The 13,615-nt window shown below is 42.7% G+C and overlaps 1 long non-coding RNA gene across 1 annotated transcript; it reads right to left on the bottom strand.

Moving 5' to 3' along the window:
- Positions 1-2,615: 2,615 nt before the first annotated feature.
- Positions 2,616-6,479, bottom strand: LOC131482183 (uncharacterized). The gene is made up of 3 exons (XR_009246790.1): positions 6,342-6,479; positions 6,117-6,247; positions 2,616-3,340 (listed from the first exon to the last, which is right to left on the bottom strand). It is a non-coding gene; the product is annotated as an uncharacterized LOC131482183 (long non-coding RNA).
- Between the last annotated feature and the right edge of the window lie 7,136 nt (positions 6,480-13,615).

The raw sequence follows: 13,615 nt of genomic DNA, 5'->3' as shown, positions 1-13,615 counted from the left end.
AACCATATTCCACTGCTTTCACAGAAGCATTAGCAGGGAGCTGGATTGGAAGTGGAGGAGCTGGTACTTGAACTGGCATGCATATGGGATGCAGGCATTGCAGGCAGTAGATTAACTGACTGTACCACAATGCTGACCTCTGAAGCTTATATTCTAATATAGGACATAAACTATAAATATTCAAGTAAGTTTACAGTATTGTGTTAGGAGATATATGGTAGAAGGAATACCAGTTAGGGTATAGGAGGTGATGGAGGCCCATTGAGGGAACATTGTTAGGGAAAGGCTGTTTGGAGTCACAGTATTTGAACCTAAACAAGCAGATGAATGATGTCTTAGTATCTGCAGCAAACTCAAAGGTTCCTGGGCAAGTATAAGTTACAGGTGTTGCAGATTCAGGACAAAGCCATGGTCAATGATATGAAATGAGCAAGACAAAGAAAGTCAGGAAGGGAGTCTCAGGAGAGGGCAGGGGCAGGGGTATGGAAAGATGTTTGGATTTAATTATGAGAGAGGAAGCCACTGGAATGTTTCTGAGCAGGGCAGTGCCATGGGATAACTAGAGCTTTACTAGTCCACTCTGCTGCTGTGTGGAACATTTCATATAAGGGCAAGGAAACCCATTAGGATGTAACGGAATAAGGGGCTTGGACTAGGCAGTGACTTCACAGCTGCAATTCTGATGTCCTACATTGTACCTTAGGTGGCTCCAGGAAGGCCTCAGTGTTTATGTAAGAATCTGTATCAGGCTTCTTGAGACTGCTGTGGCTTCACACACAGCCTTCCTGGCCAAGAGTGATGTCAGACTCTTGACAACAAAGTGGCCTGGTGGTCTCTGCCTGTGTGGTGCTGCTTGTTTGCAGCCCTGTTCATTTCACACTCCTTTTATAGCTAAACATATTCAAAGCTGTTCCTCCTGATGTTCAAGTCCGTGTGTCTTCTGCTTCCCATTACTTCTGCTACTCATGGATATCACACAGCTTTCCCTACATTCCTGCCAAAAACAAGATATCTGCTGACAGAGCCTTGATGATACACTGAGTGAGTCCAAGAGTCCCAATGCATCTTATGCAGGCTCAGGCTGCTCTGCTCCAGGAACTTGTTTGTTACATCCTTGCCACTTACTGGGGTCATATTTTTCTCTTCTGGAAAGCAGAACTATGCCAAGGTTGCTTTTGCCCCGGAGTGGAAGGCAGGAGCCCCTTGCCCGTCAGCACTGCTGATGCTGTCAGCACTCATCACCTGGTGATGGAAGCTGGCCCTGCCATCCACACAGTGCTACTGTACAGCTCTAGTCTCTGCTTCACAGACAAAACAGATTGCTGGGTCAAAAGAGGAGTCAGATATCATTCCATCTTATTTCTAGCCTTGGACTCTCTAGCAGGTGTTTTCCGTCTTCATTCAGGGTCCCAACAACCCTCCACAAATGAACTTGAAAGAAATAACTCCAGTGGCCCAGCGAAATGGCTGGGTCTCTCTGTACAATTTTTATTTGGTTTCATGTGAACCCCCTGGCACAGTGTCTCTCCAGTGCCATTTATTTGGAATATAGTCGGAACCCCTCCACATTATTGATTATGTTTTTATAAGTCCCTAAGTAGACTACAAACGGTTAGAAGGCAGGGTCTGTGTCTTATCCATCTTTGTATTCCCTGGAGAGCTTAGCACAGTGTCTTATTTATGGCAGGCGTTGGGTAAGTATGTGTTGATTGACTGACTGCTGAGACAGCCCCAGGAGCAGAAGGGTTTCTGTGAGGGTCCACACAGGGACTGAGTTTTTGCCTACTCAGTTGTAACAGTAGATCAAGGCAAGACTTCAATTATCCTTCACTTCATTCCCAAACTCTCTGCCTTGTACATTCTATTGAAAATGCCTGGTGACAGAGAGTGAGACACTGAGAGAGACAGACTGCTTTGAGAGCCTTAGGAAAGCTGTGTAGCAGGAAGGACATATTTCAATGAAGTTATTTTCCACCAAGGCTAATATTGTGCTTCAGTACTTCAGGCTCTAGTAAGCTCATCAACAGTGTTTGCCTTTAATTTCACCATTGGTACCCAGTCATATGTTACCTGTTATGTTTCTGTCTTGCTACTTTTCATCAAAGAGATGTTGGGGTTGCCATGGCCTTTAAAGAACTGCCTTGAGATGGACATGCATGGATATCCATCATGTTTAATCATCTCCTTTGTCATGTCCACCCCAATCATCTGTTTAAGGATAAACTGCTCAAGGGCTCATTAAACAAAAATGGAACTTTGTGAATAGATGGGGGAAGAAAAGTTGCATATTGAATTGGAAGCATAAGGCACTTTTTCCCTGATTTGGGAGGATCTTGGCCTGGCCCCAGAAGCACATGGCTGCATGCATTAGGCACCATCTATGGCGAGGCCCACAGAGCCTGGGGGGCTGTGAGCTACAGGAGAGGAGGTCCTGTGTAGTCACAGACAGGTTGTCAGCTCTGGGATGTGTACAGGAACCATCTCAAGAGAGATACAAGTGCCCAGTCCACTTAAGGCCAATTAAATAAGACTCCTCTTAGTGGGAACTTAGGACTAGGCACTAATAGGGCTTGAAGACTTCCCGAGGGAAGAGGCTGATTTAAGCCGAGAGTTTTCAACCAAGAGTCATTTTTGCCTTCAGCAGATATTTGACCATGTCTGGATACTGTTTTGGTTGTCATAGCTGTTGGAGGTGCACTGATAGTATCACTGCACATCCTGCAATATATAAGCCAGCCCCTGCAAGGATTGATCTGGCTTAAAGCATTCAAGTCTTTTCCTGGAGCATCAGAGAAGTAAATGCATGTACAAACACACACCCACACAGAATTATTCGTGTATAAATAGTTTTTCACTTACAGGACTTCATAATTGTGTAACTGGTGATGGTTCTGAAGACATTTGATTCACTTCACTGCCTTTAGTCTTAAGCAAGGCCTGATAAAGGGACACATGACACCACCTTGATTTTTCACATCAGGAAACCGAGGCCAAGGAAAAGGAATGCCTTCCTCAGGACCACAGGATCTTCAGTCAGGGCTATGTCCACCAGCAGGTGTGTTAACATATTCACACATACATCTTCCCTCCCCACCCCGACCTCTAGACAAACATCGCCCCTTATTTACTGCCTCCATATTCACCAAGTGCCAGTGCAGCCTCAGAATCCTTTTCAACACAGTGATCCACACAGCTCCTGGTGTGAGATGAAACTTGTGTCTATAGCCTCTCCAATCTAAACACCATACCTCTAGCTGAATTATGGTAATCCAGTTGAAAGAGACATAGATGAGGGTGCTTGAGAGGACGGTCCTCGAATGCCTGCAGGTGTTCAAACAATCTGTTTGGGAAAATGCAATGTTAGCAGCATGCCCTCCTGCCTGTACCTGTAAGCAATGATTGTCTCCCTAGCCCTTCTATTTCTTTATAACTTTATAAGTGCATTTGACTTTCACCATATGCTGCTAATTGGTACACAAAGGAAGCACACACAGTTGTATTCTTCACTGGGTGCAAACTAAATATTGCACCTTCTCCTGGAGTTTGCTAAGATCTCCCTCCCTAGCTCAGAACAATTATGAGAACATGCAGAACAGTGATTCATGAGGCAGGCAGGATGAGAATCAGCATGCTCAGCTGGCAGAGTGAAATAGCTAGAGCCGGCAGCCCCTGCTTAAGCCCTGGGCACAATGAGTAGTGGCATGCACAATTAGATACCTAATGCCCGTGAGAAAGCTGCGGCGGGAGGGATGCAAGCAAAGGGAGGAAAAGCAAGCATAATTAGAGTCAGACTTGTCCCTCTTCCAGAGAAGTGGGGCATAGATGAGATACAGGAAACTCACATTGAGCCACTTTTAAGAGACAAGGACTAATGAAGGTGCTGAACAACTGCTCATTGAGGACTTCACCACCATTTTTGTAAAGTTACCCAAGCCTCTTTAGAATGAACAGGGCTCCTGACTCCTGGCTTGGCTTCATTGTGCAGAGATGTTTCAGGGGTCATCCTCCAGCACTGGATGTGGAGATTTCATTGTGTAATATGTGAGCTCAGCTTGAATGGTCTCATTTTGTGTCTTTGGTCCTCACCAGCAGGCTGAATGGCTTATGTGTCCTGAGGTACCCTGGTGTGGGGCTGTACAGATGTTCTTCTCTGGCTCCACTGTACAGGAGAATGAGAGAGACCAAGGCATCTGCCCTGCTACTGCCTGGGCTGTAGCACTCAGAAGCATTTGGGTAGATTTTGGCAACAGGACCGTTTACAGCTTCTTTGTTTCAAGCCAAGACTCAATAGCAGACTTCCTGTGAATAGCATTTGCCATTATCCTAGTGTGTTGATACTCCCCCTTGGCTGTACCATTGGTTCCCCACCTGGGGACACAAACTGTAGAACTTTCTGTCTGCTAGACTGGCATCTCCTCAGGTCAGGAACTTCTGTTCTTCTTGTTCATGGTTTATATCTAGAGTCTCTATTAATGCCTGATACTACATGAATGAATCATCACCTACTATGTGCCAACCCTGTCATGCCCTATGAAAGATATTGTCTACCTTCAGGGCCATGTAGTTTGCAGGGCCCAGTCTCCCAAGGGTTAACTCCACAGCTTAGCTTGTTTCTCAGGGGATAACAGGATACATTTAGCCTCTGTCTTGACTGCAAGCTCCTGTTTCCCTGCTCTCCCTTTTTTAAGATGCCCCCGGGAGAGCTTAGGAGTTGCTTGAGCATTGGGAAAATACTGGGAGGAACTAGGCAGACTATAAAAGAGGCAGGCCAACTTCAAATAAACGGCATTCTCCTTACAAGAATGACCCACTGTGTGTTGTCTTTTTTGTAACTCTAGTCCCTCCGCTCGGCTTGGGGTACATGGTGACGTGGGCGTTGCCGACAGTAGTTTCTCTACTAGATCATTGTTCTTAGTCTTACGGATGAAAAAAAACAAAGCTGGGATAGAATTAATTCACAGTATGTTATACAACTGTTAAGTGGCAAAACTGAAATTTGTACTAAGTCAAGCCCACCCCAAAGCTCAGCCTCTTGATTCTTATTCTTCTACGATTAGGAGTGGGTGAAGGATATAAATGAATACATTCCTACCTCCATTACAGTAGAGCAATTGTTTTAGTAAGTGAAGTGATTAAGAAAATACAAAAATTTTCATGGTTTAGTATTCTGAAAAACAGAGATGTGCTTTTATTACAAGCAGCCTCTGGACTGTTAGAAAGTATACCATGAAGAAATTTTTTTTAAAAATAGGGTTATTCCAGGTATGAGTTTCAGGATTATAGGTTTCAGAATTATAGTTTTGGAAACTTTCTCTTAGGGGAGTCATAATTTCATGTTAATGTAACAAAGGCTCTAAGCAATCCTGCACTGAAGAATTTTTTTTGTTTAATGCACAATTTGCAAAATTCCTGTGTCCCAAGAACCTTTCTTTTTCTGCCATTACAACCTATTAATAGTTTGCAAGACCCTGGTGTTCCAGTTATGATTTTGTGATTTGAGACAGCCTGGCACACGCTATGCAGCAGTAAAAATAGAAATCTCCATAAAACACACACATACTCACAGTAGTGTGAGTAGGCTGCAGATGCTCAGTGACAGATCTGACCTTGATTGATAAGTTGGAATCGATTCAACGCTTGCAAATAGGCCTGAAAAAAACCTTCAGGGATGGAGCTAATATAGAACATGAAGAGCACTGAAAATCCTAGTTTACTTCAAACTAAATAATGTTAGCATGCATTTCACAAAAATATTATGTATCCCACAGTGATTTATTTAACACTATTAGGTGCCACACTGCTATACACTGGAAATATGAGTCTCAGTGAGATAGGCTTGCTATTGCCCATTGCAGTATTAACAGGTTTGGGTCTTTTCTCTTGGGTCTCCTATGAGATCAGCCATCCCTGAGCTGTTTTCATACTCACTTTTCCATTGAAGAAATCCACATTGAGTGCCTCCTGTCTCCCAGATACTATAGATAGAGCAGTGAATGTTATAGGTCAAAGTTCTTTTCCTCAGAGCTTCCTCTGGTGAAACCATGTTCTCATTATTTTACATAATGATTATGCTTGTATTATGATGCTTTGACATGCATTTAGAAAGTTGTTATTACCTGCCATAAGATCACACCAGGAATGTTCTTGTCCATTTAGGTTGACTCTGCTTCCCACTCCTGGCAAATTCATTTATCCACTTCTGAAATCTTTACCAAGACTTCCTATGCAGTGATTTCCAGCTAATGTGCTGATTACAAAGGTAAGCAGGAAAGTGTCTTAATTCGCTAGGAGTACAGAGAGCCCAGAGGGTGAGGGATGAGTGAATGATTCCATGGACTCACCTTTGGTTTTAGGTCGGGAGCCACTGCAAAGGCAGCCTGGTCTTCCCATGGCTTATCTGAGTACTGTTCTGTAGGTAGACACAGGCAACATCAGATTCAAGGATGTTGAAAACGTGGAGTACAGTGGGCATGGGTGGGAAGGTGACAGGAACTGGAGCAGGACATACTGGGCATTGTGACTTCTGTGTGGGGTATATCTATGGGCATGAAGGAAATGGGGTAGCCCTGGAATGGGCTATTTCTAGTTCTGTTTTCAAAGATGGTAATAATAGGTTGATAACGATAGCAGCAGGTTAGGTGATAGGAAGTGAATTTGTGTTAACTACTTGTGGTATGATCATGGCAAGGTGGTTATATAATGACTTCATCAGTTAGAGGTTCATATAGAATTCTCTGAAGTTGAAATGATACAGGATTGACATTAAAATGATCTGGAAAAATAAGTTCGGGTAGAGAAGTCGAGACTGGAAGCATGACTATAATTGTTAAAGCTGGATAAAAATGTTCTGCTTTGGGTATTGGGTATTTTCCATAATGAAAGTATTCAATTTAAAAGATTTAATTATTTTATCAGAAAGTAAGATTTACAGAGAGAAGGAGAGATAGAAAGCTCTTTTGTCTGCTAGTTCACTCCCAGAGTAGTCACAATGGCCAGAGCTGAGCTGATCCGAAGTCAGGAGCTAGGAGCTTCTTCTGGGTCTCCCACGTGGGTGCAGGGTCCCAAGGCTTTGGACTGTCCTCGACTGCTTTTCTAGGCCACAAGCATGGAGCTGGATGTCAAGTGGGAGCAACTGGGACATGAACCAGCGTCCATATGGAATCCTGGTGCATGCAAGGCGAGGACTTCAGTCACTAGGCTATCACACCGGGCCCCTTAATGAAGGCATTTGAAGATTAGAGGGAAAACATATGCAGTAAATGCTCAATAAATAGGAATTCTTTAATAATAGCAGGTGCTCTGTGGAGCAGCTAGTGCATTTTGAGTCAGTTACTATATTTTATCTATTGGCTTGGAGTCTCCACACTTTAAACTCTACATCTCCTTCTGCGAAAATGATTTTAAGCACTAACACCACCAGTGTAATTACATTTGGTCATTTATATACACAATGGCAAAGGTGCTCTTTTGAATCCTCTGTTAAACACACACACACATTCTAAGAAGTTTTGAAAGGATGAAATTAATTTAGGATAAATGCTATGTAATGTTTTCCTAGCTGTGGTAGCTTTTTTTGTTCTACTATCATTAGCTACTATCTCCAGAATTACAGAGAAATAACTGTGGTTAATGATGGTATGAATATATATTCCAGACAACCTTATGATAACTCCTTTGGAAGGGTGGTGGACATCATTTTGTCAGTTCACAGTGTCTCATTGTTGCATTGCCTTGTGCATTGGCCCTTGAAAATGCTCTCACAGAAGTGAAAAAAAGGCAAGCTCTGCCATTTTCTGACTGCTCACTGTTACTTTTCACTAAATAAATTCTTCGCAAGAATGTTTTGTAAGTCGCAGAGCAGGGTATTATCATCCCTAAATTCTCTTACCTGAGCATGCATAAATTGCCACACAAGACAATTTGCTAAAAGCAGATGAATGAATGAGGGGGCGTTAGCAGCTACTCTGCACTGCAGAATAAAGCAGAGCAGATGTATGGGTCAAATATGGGTATCAAAGTGTTTATGCAAACACTAAATATCAGTGAAAAATCCTTACCCCCCCCTTTTTTAGTTTTGAGGTGAAATACATGCATTAAAAATGGAAATATTAAGACTTTCTCTCTGCATGGTAATGGATCAACCCCAGGTGTGGGATGAATGTTCCCACTGGGGTCTTCAAGGTGACTCTGTAGGACAGATATTATTACCTTCCAGGATGCAGATGGGGAGACTAAGCCCAGGCAGGCTTAGCGACTTGTCCTAGGCACACAGCGCTTAAGAGGCAGAGGCAGGGTTGGAACTTGGGGATGCCTGACATAAAGTTCCTTACTCCTGAATAACAGTGCTGTCAGCCCCTAGCACTGGCTGTAGCCTGGGCAACGAAGTGCGTTTTGCGATCTTTCTACCACCAGATGACAGAACCAGCAAGTCACCGGAGCTCTCACGTTGGCTAGTCTGACTCCCAGATTCCAGTTGTCTGCATATCAGTTCACATTCTCTATCATGCAGCCATGCAGCCTGGATCACAGATTTTCTCTTCCCAAGTCTCAGTTTCCCTACTCTTAAAAGAGGCCATGGGGCTTTTTGAACGATCTAAATCAGACAATGGATAAAAAGTTGCATATTCTTTGTACTTACTTGTGTTCTGCATCCTGGAGGTGAGGGCATAGAATGGGCTAAACCCTGTTCTTTCCAAACATCAATATATATTACAGGAATGAAATAGGGGTGAGCTGTCATACAGGCCCCTATATCCTCAAATATACTCCGTTCCAAGATCTTGTGCTTCTGTTTTAGCCTCAGCGGAGCTGCTCCAAGGCCCGGAGGCTGAGGGCAGGGGCATGGCAGCTTCCTTTCCTTGTTTGGATCTTGTTCAGTAATATCTGCAAAGGCTGTTATCTTACTGTTCTGTTTCTGCCACCAAGAGATTACAAATTGGACTCATCCATTCTTACTATTGAGTCAGGAAACCTGAGAGAAAAAGGCCGGCATGAGCAACACTTTCAGATTTATGTGACAGGGACACAAATAATGTCTCCCATTTTGAGAGCAGAGGCAGGCCTGGAATTTCTGTAAAGGCTTTGCAATTTGCAACATATTTTAGTGCCATATTTGAGCATTGCAGCAGAACAGCTCTCTCTAGACACTGGAGCACAACTGTAGAGAAAGAAATAAAAAAGATCTATTCCTAAGAATCAAACTGGAAAAGAAGTTTCAAGATGGTTCATGTAGAGGAAGAGTCATCTTTCATGAGGACCCAGCAATACCCCTACAAGAAGGCCTGGTTGGCTGGACACTAAGGCCTGGTTGGCTGGTAAGTGCCTGATGTTTCTACTTGGTGTCTCTTGAAAGAGCCTAAGAGTCTTATGAGGTTGGTGCTGATACTGCTCAAACCCCAAAAGGATGGTAGTTTGAGGGTGTTTTATTTGAAAGGCAGTTATTTACAAAGGTGTGGCAAAATACAAAGGAACTTCAGGTGTGGTATAGTAGTGAAGGGCTGGTGGCACCAGAGGTGTGATCACCTTTAGATCAAAGAGCTAAAAACAGGCAGTGATTCTGAAGAAGAGCTTGCTTTGGGAAGAGTATGAGCCTTCAGTGGAGAGAAACAGCCGCAGCCACTGCAGGGAAACACCTTGGAATGGGAGGAAAGGAAAAGTAGCTTTCTCCCCTCCTTCCTCTCCTGACATGTGCTAGATTTGCTTACTGGCCAAAGTCAGCCATGAGTCAGTGGGCAAGAGAACCTGTTAATTATATTCAGGGATCTCAATCTGATGCTGTTTGGTGTTGGAGAATTCTTTGTTGTAGAGAAGTATCTAGTGCTTCATAGAATGTTTATCCAGCATCTCTAGCTACCACCCACCAGTTGCTAATAGCAGCTCCCTCGGCTGTGGTATCCAACATGTCTCCAGACATTCCCAAACATTCCTTGATTACAGGGGAGCAACATGATCTTGGTTGAGTCCCACTGATGGGCTTGGTGTGATAGCCGAGTGACATAAATCTCCGTCTTGCATGTGCTGGGATCTGATATGGACACCGGTTCAAATTCCAACTGCTCCATTTGCCATTCAGCTCCCTGCTTCTGGCCTGGGAAAGCTGTAGATGGTGGCCCAAAGCCCCTGGACCCTGTACCTGTGTAGGAGACCTGGAAGAACCTTGTGACTCAGCTTTGGCCATTGTGGCCATCTGGAATGTCTTTCTCTATGTCTCACCTTCTCTTTGTAAATCTGACTTTCTAATAAAAGTAAATAAATCTTTAAACAAGCACACAAACAAAAAATAACCACTGATACAGTTCACACAGCTTAGTTTCCCAGGCAGAATGCAGAAGTGTAGAGTGTCTCCAGGGAAAAGATCCAAAACAAAGCTTGTCCTCATCTCATTTTCTTTCAAGGGAGTTGAGGCTGGAACAAAATCACTAATTTCCTTGAACACTCCCAGACTTTGAATGCTAGTCAGTTTGCAAATGGATTTATTTTAGCTCAGCACCAGAAATCATAATCACAAACTATAGCCCATATTCAGATTGGAAAATATCCAGAGGAAAGTACAGATTTGGAGTGGAACTCTTGGAAATTCTAGGTGAGTTAGTTTATCAGCATTTTGGAAAATTTCTCACATTCTAGAACCTGAGTGCATAATGGCTAGTGCTGCAGAACTCTCAGCAAGAGACTATCAAACACATAAGGACATAGGGTATCTCAGACATAGCCTTTCTCAAAACCCCTTTTGCAGGACCAGCCACGTGGCATAACAGGTAGAACTGCTGCTTGCAATGCGAATAATTCACATGGGTTGTTTCTCTTCAGTCAGCTGCTGGCCAAATACAGAGGATCCAGAAAGTACCCACGCCTCAGGATGATAGGTTTCTTGCCTGCAATTAGCCTGAATCCCATAGTTTCCATATAGAAGACTTCCAACTGTATTTTAGCCAAATGATAAAAAAAATTTCTTCTAGTGAATTAACCAACCTGGGTTATTTATTTTGTTTTTGTCCCTGACTAATAAATCCCTGCTCTTTGGAGTTTTTAGTCTGGTAAAATGTACAGAGTTCAATTAATACACAAATAGGAGTGGAATGACAATTATTTTAAATAGCACCAAGACAGCTACATGGGGCTATGGAAGTCTAGTGTAAGGTAACATGCCTTGAGTAGGGCAATAGGAGGGCGCATCTCTGGGGGCTGAAGATCTTGCAACAGTTGGGTTGCCGCTGTCTCTGCCAAGCATTCTTGCTGTGTGCTCACTCCTTGTACACTCTTTCTGCTCAGCCTCACAATACTCAATTTTCACTGCCTTCCATGTGCTTGCGTCTCTGCCCTCCTTTCTGTTTTGAAGGCAAAATCAGATTGTAGTAATCAAAAAACTCCACACTGGCTGAAAAGTGGGATACCACAAACCAATTTGTTACACTGAGGAAGAGAAGTGTGAACTCATAACTTGAAAATAGCATAGCTCTGTCACCACTAAAAAATTCGTCAATAGCAGTAACAGATGCACCTTTAACTCAGTAACAGCCATAGTGTCTTGATTTTGGTTACTAATCCCAAACACTAGGATGCCGATTTCATGCATTTGAGGATGGAAACAAAAACGGGTTAGGTTTGCAACATCCTCTGTTGCTGGAAAGCAAGAATGCTTCACCATCGCCAGGAACACATTGATTCTGTGCACCAAGAAACCAGTGTAAGGGAACTCCTTCCAGCCAAGCAATGGCAATCTGAGCATAAATAAAAAGGAAAATGTAATAATAATTATAGTTAATCATGAAACATATTTGTAAAAGGCTTTAAGTTAATAATGCCTCTCAATAGAGTAAATTTAACATCAAGTGTGTTTTCTACTGAAAAAGTCAATATGATATGATATGTTCAATGTTTCTATTGATTTTAGTAAATAAGGGAGAGTTGATTATCATAATCCTCACAGCAAAGACTTACTGGCCCGGCTTACTTCATGCCAGGCACCATGCTAAGTGCCCTGTACCTAATCACTCACATGGTACAGGCAAAGACCACGCAGGCTCTATAAATTAGATCTCCCAGAGGAAGAGATGGAGACCCAGAGAGGCAAAGTAGCCTTGGCATGACCACACAGCTGTGAGTGGAGGACTCCAAAATTAAACCTAGAACACCTAACTCCAGGGAGAAAGCTCTTATCACAAAGGTATGTCACTTCCCACAAACAAAAATAACCTTAAATTTCTTCCTTCAAGTCTCAATATAGGAAATATAAGTCTGTACTTGTTTTCATCAGGATAACTAAGCAAGAACAAACTAAACAAGCATGCATAAGTCAAGGAATTCCAAAAATTCTAGGACAGTGATTCAAGGTACAGGCAAGACATGTCAGTGTTAATGATCTTGTGTATTGACTACTTAGAAGGAGGATTCAGCATTTTGGAGTGCTGCAAAATGATTAGTTAGTGAAAAGTCCTCAAGAGGTACGCTAAATACAGAAATGCTTTTACTCATCTGCTAGGAGAAGAACCCTCTACAAAGCTGTTTAGGTAACAATAAAATGCAAGTCGAGATTCATACATTTTAAATACTGCTAACACATAACATCAGTGAATTAGGATGACAGTGTAAGACACAAAGAAGCTTAATACCGCTCACTAGGATCCCCAACATGCACAGTTGGTGTGGATATCCCCAAAGTGCCCCAAGCAAAGAAAGTGGATTTAAAATGTTCTGTCACAAGAATGGGCCTGAAAGGGCTTTCCACAGTCTCATAACCAGGGCTACATTGCCTGCAGGGATAGTTAGCCTCCATTCTTCTAACACCTCATTCTTTGAGCATGGCATACAATAACTGAAACCAGAAAGGCTGTCACAATATCACAATGAAAACTGTAAGAATAAATAAAAACTCCCCAGCAATAACTCTATGAAATTAAAAAGTTCAAAGGCAGAGGCAATGAAACAGTGCAAAAAATGTTTCAGAATCAGTTTTAATACACTTGTGAAGGAGTAGAACTCTTTGTCTGTTCTTGGAGGTATCTGAAAGTTAATGAGATTCAGATGGGGTCTGTGTAGCAGCTGCTGCTGGTGTTCCCCACCTTCTCTCCAACTCACTCCAGAAGCCTGAACTGCATCTTTATCAGTGATATTCCACCTGCTTCAAGATCCCTTGCACACACACACACACACACACACACACACACACACACACAATTATGAATGGTGGAATCCAATCCCTTTGCAAATGACTACTTCCATCTCCACCCTGGTGCAACTCCTATCCACTGGCACAAGTGTGGAAGTGTGGTTATCTCACTTCCCTTCCCTCAGTGACCATGGCTTTGTGTCTTTTCCCCAGAGTTTCCTTGTAGGGCTCCGTGCCAGTCACATAATAAGAGTAGCTGACTTGATAACATACTCCTTGTGGGCTGGGTCTCCCAAGAGCTCCCAAATATGACATGGATATTCTCAGCCTGTGATCAGGGAGTGTGATTTGCTATTACAGCTTAATTTATTTAAAGTTAGTTAATTAAATTTGTAAATAATATTTATATTATCGAAAGAGTTAGTATTGTTAAACTGCCCATAGTACCCAAAGGCATCTATAACATTAATGTAACATGTAGCAAAACTCTAATGCTATTTTATATAA

This window comes from Ochotona princeps, chromosome 16 (genome assembly GCF_030435755.1).
Source record: "Ochotona princeps isolate mOchPri1 chromosome 16, mOchPri1.hap1, whole genome shotgun sequence".
Lineage (NCBI taxonomy): Eukaryota > Metazoa > Chordata > Mammalia > Lagomorpha > Ochotonidae > Ochotona > Ochotona princeps.
This window is presented reverse-complemented; position numbering and strand designations above follow the sequence as displayed.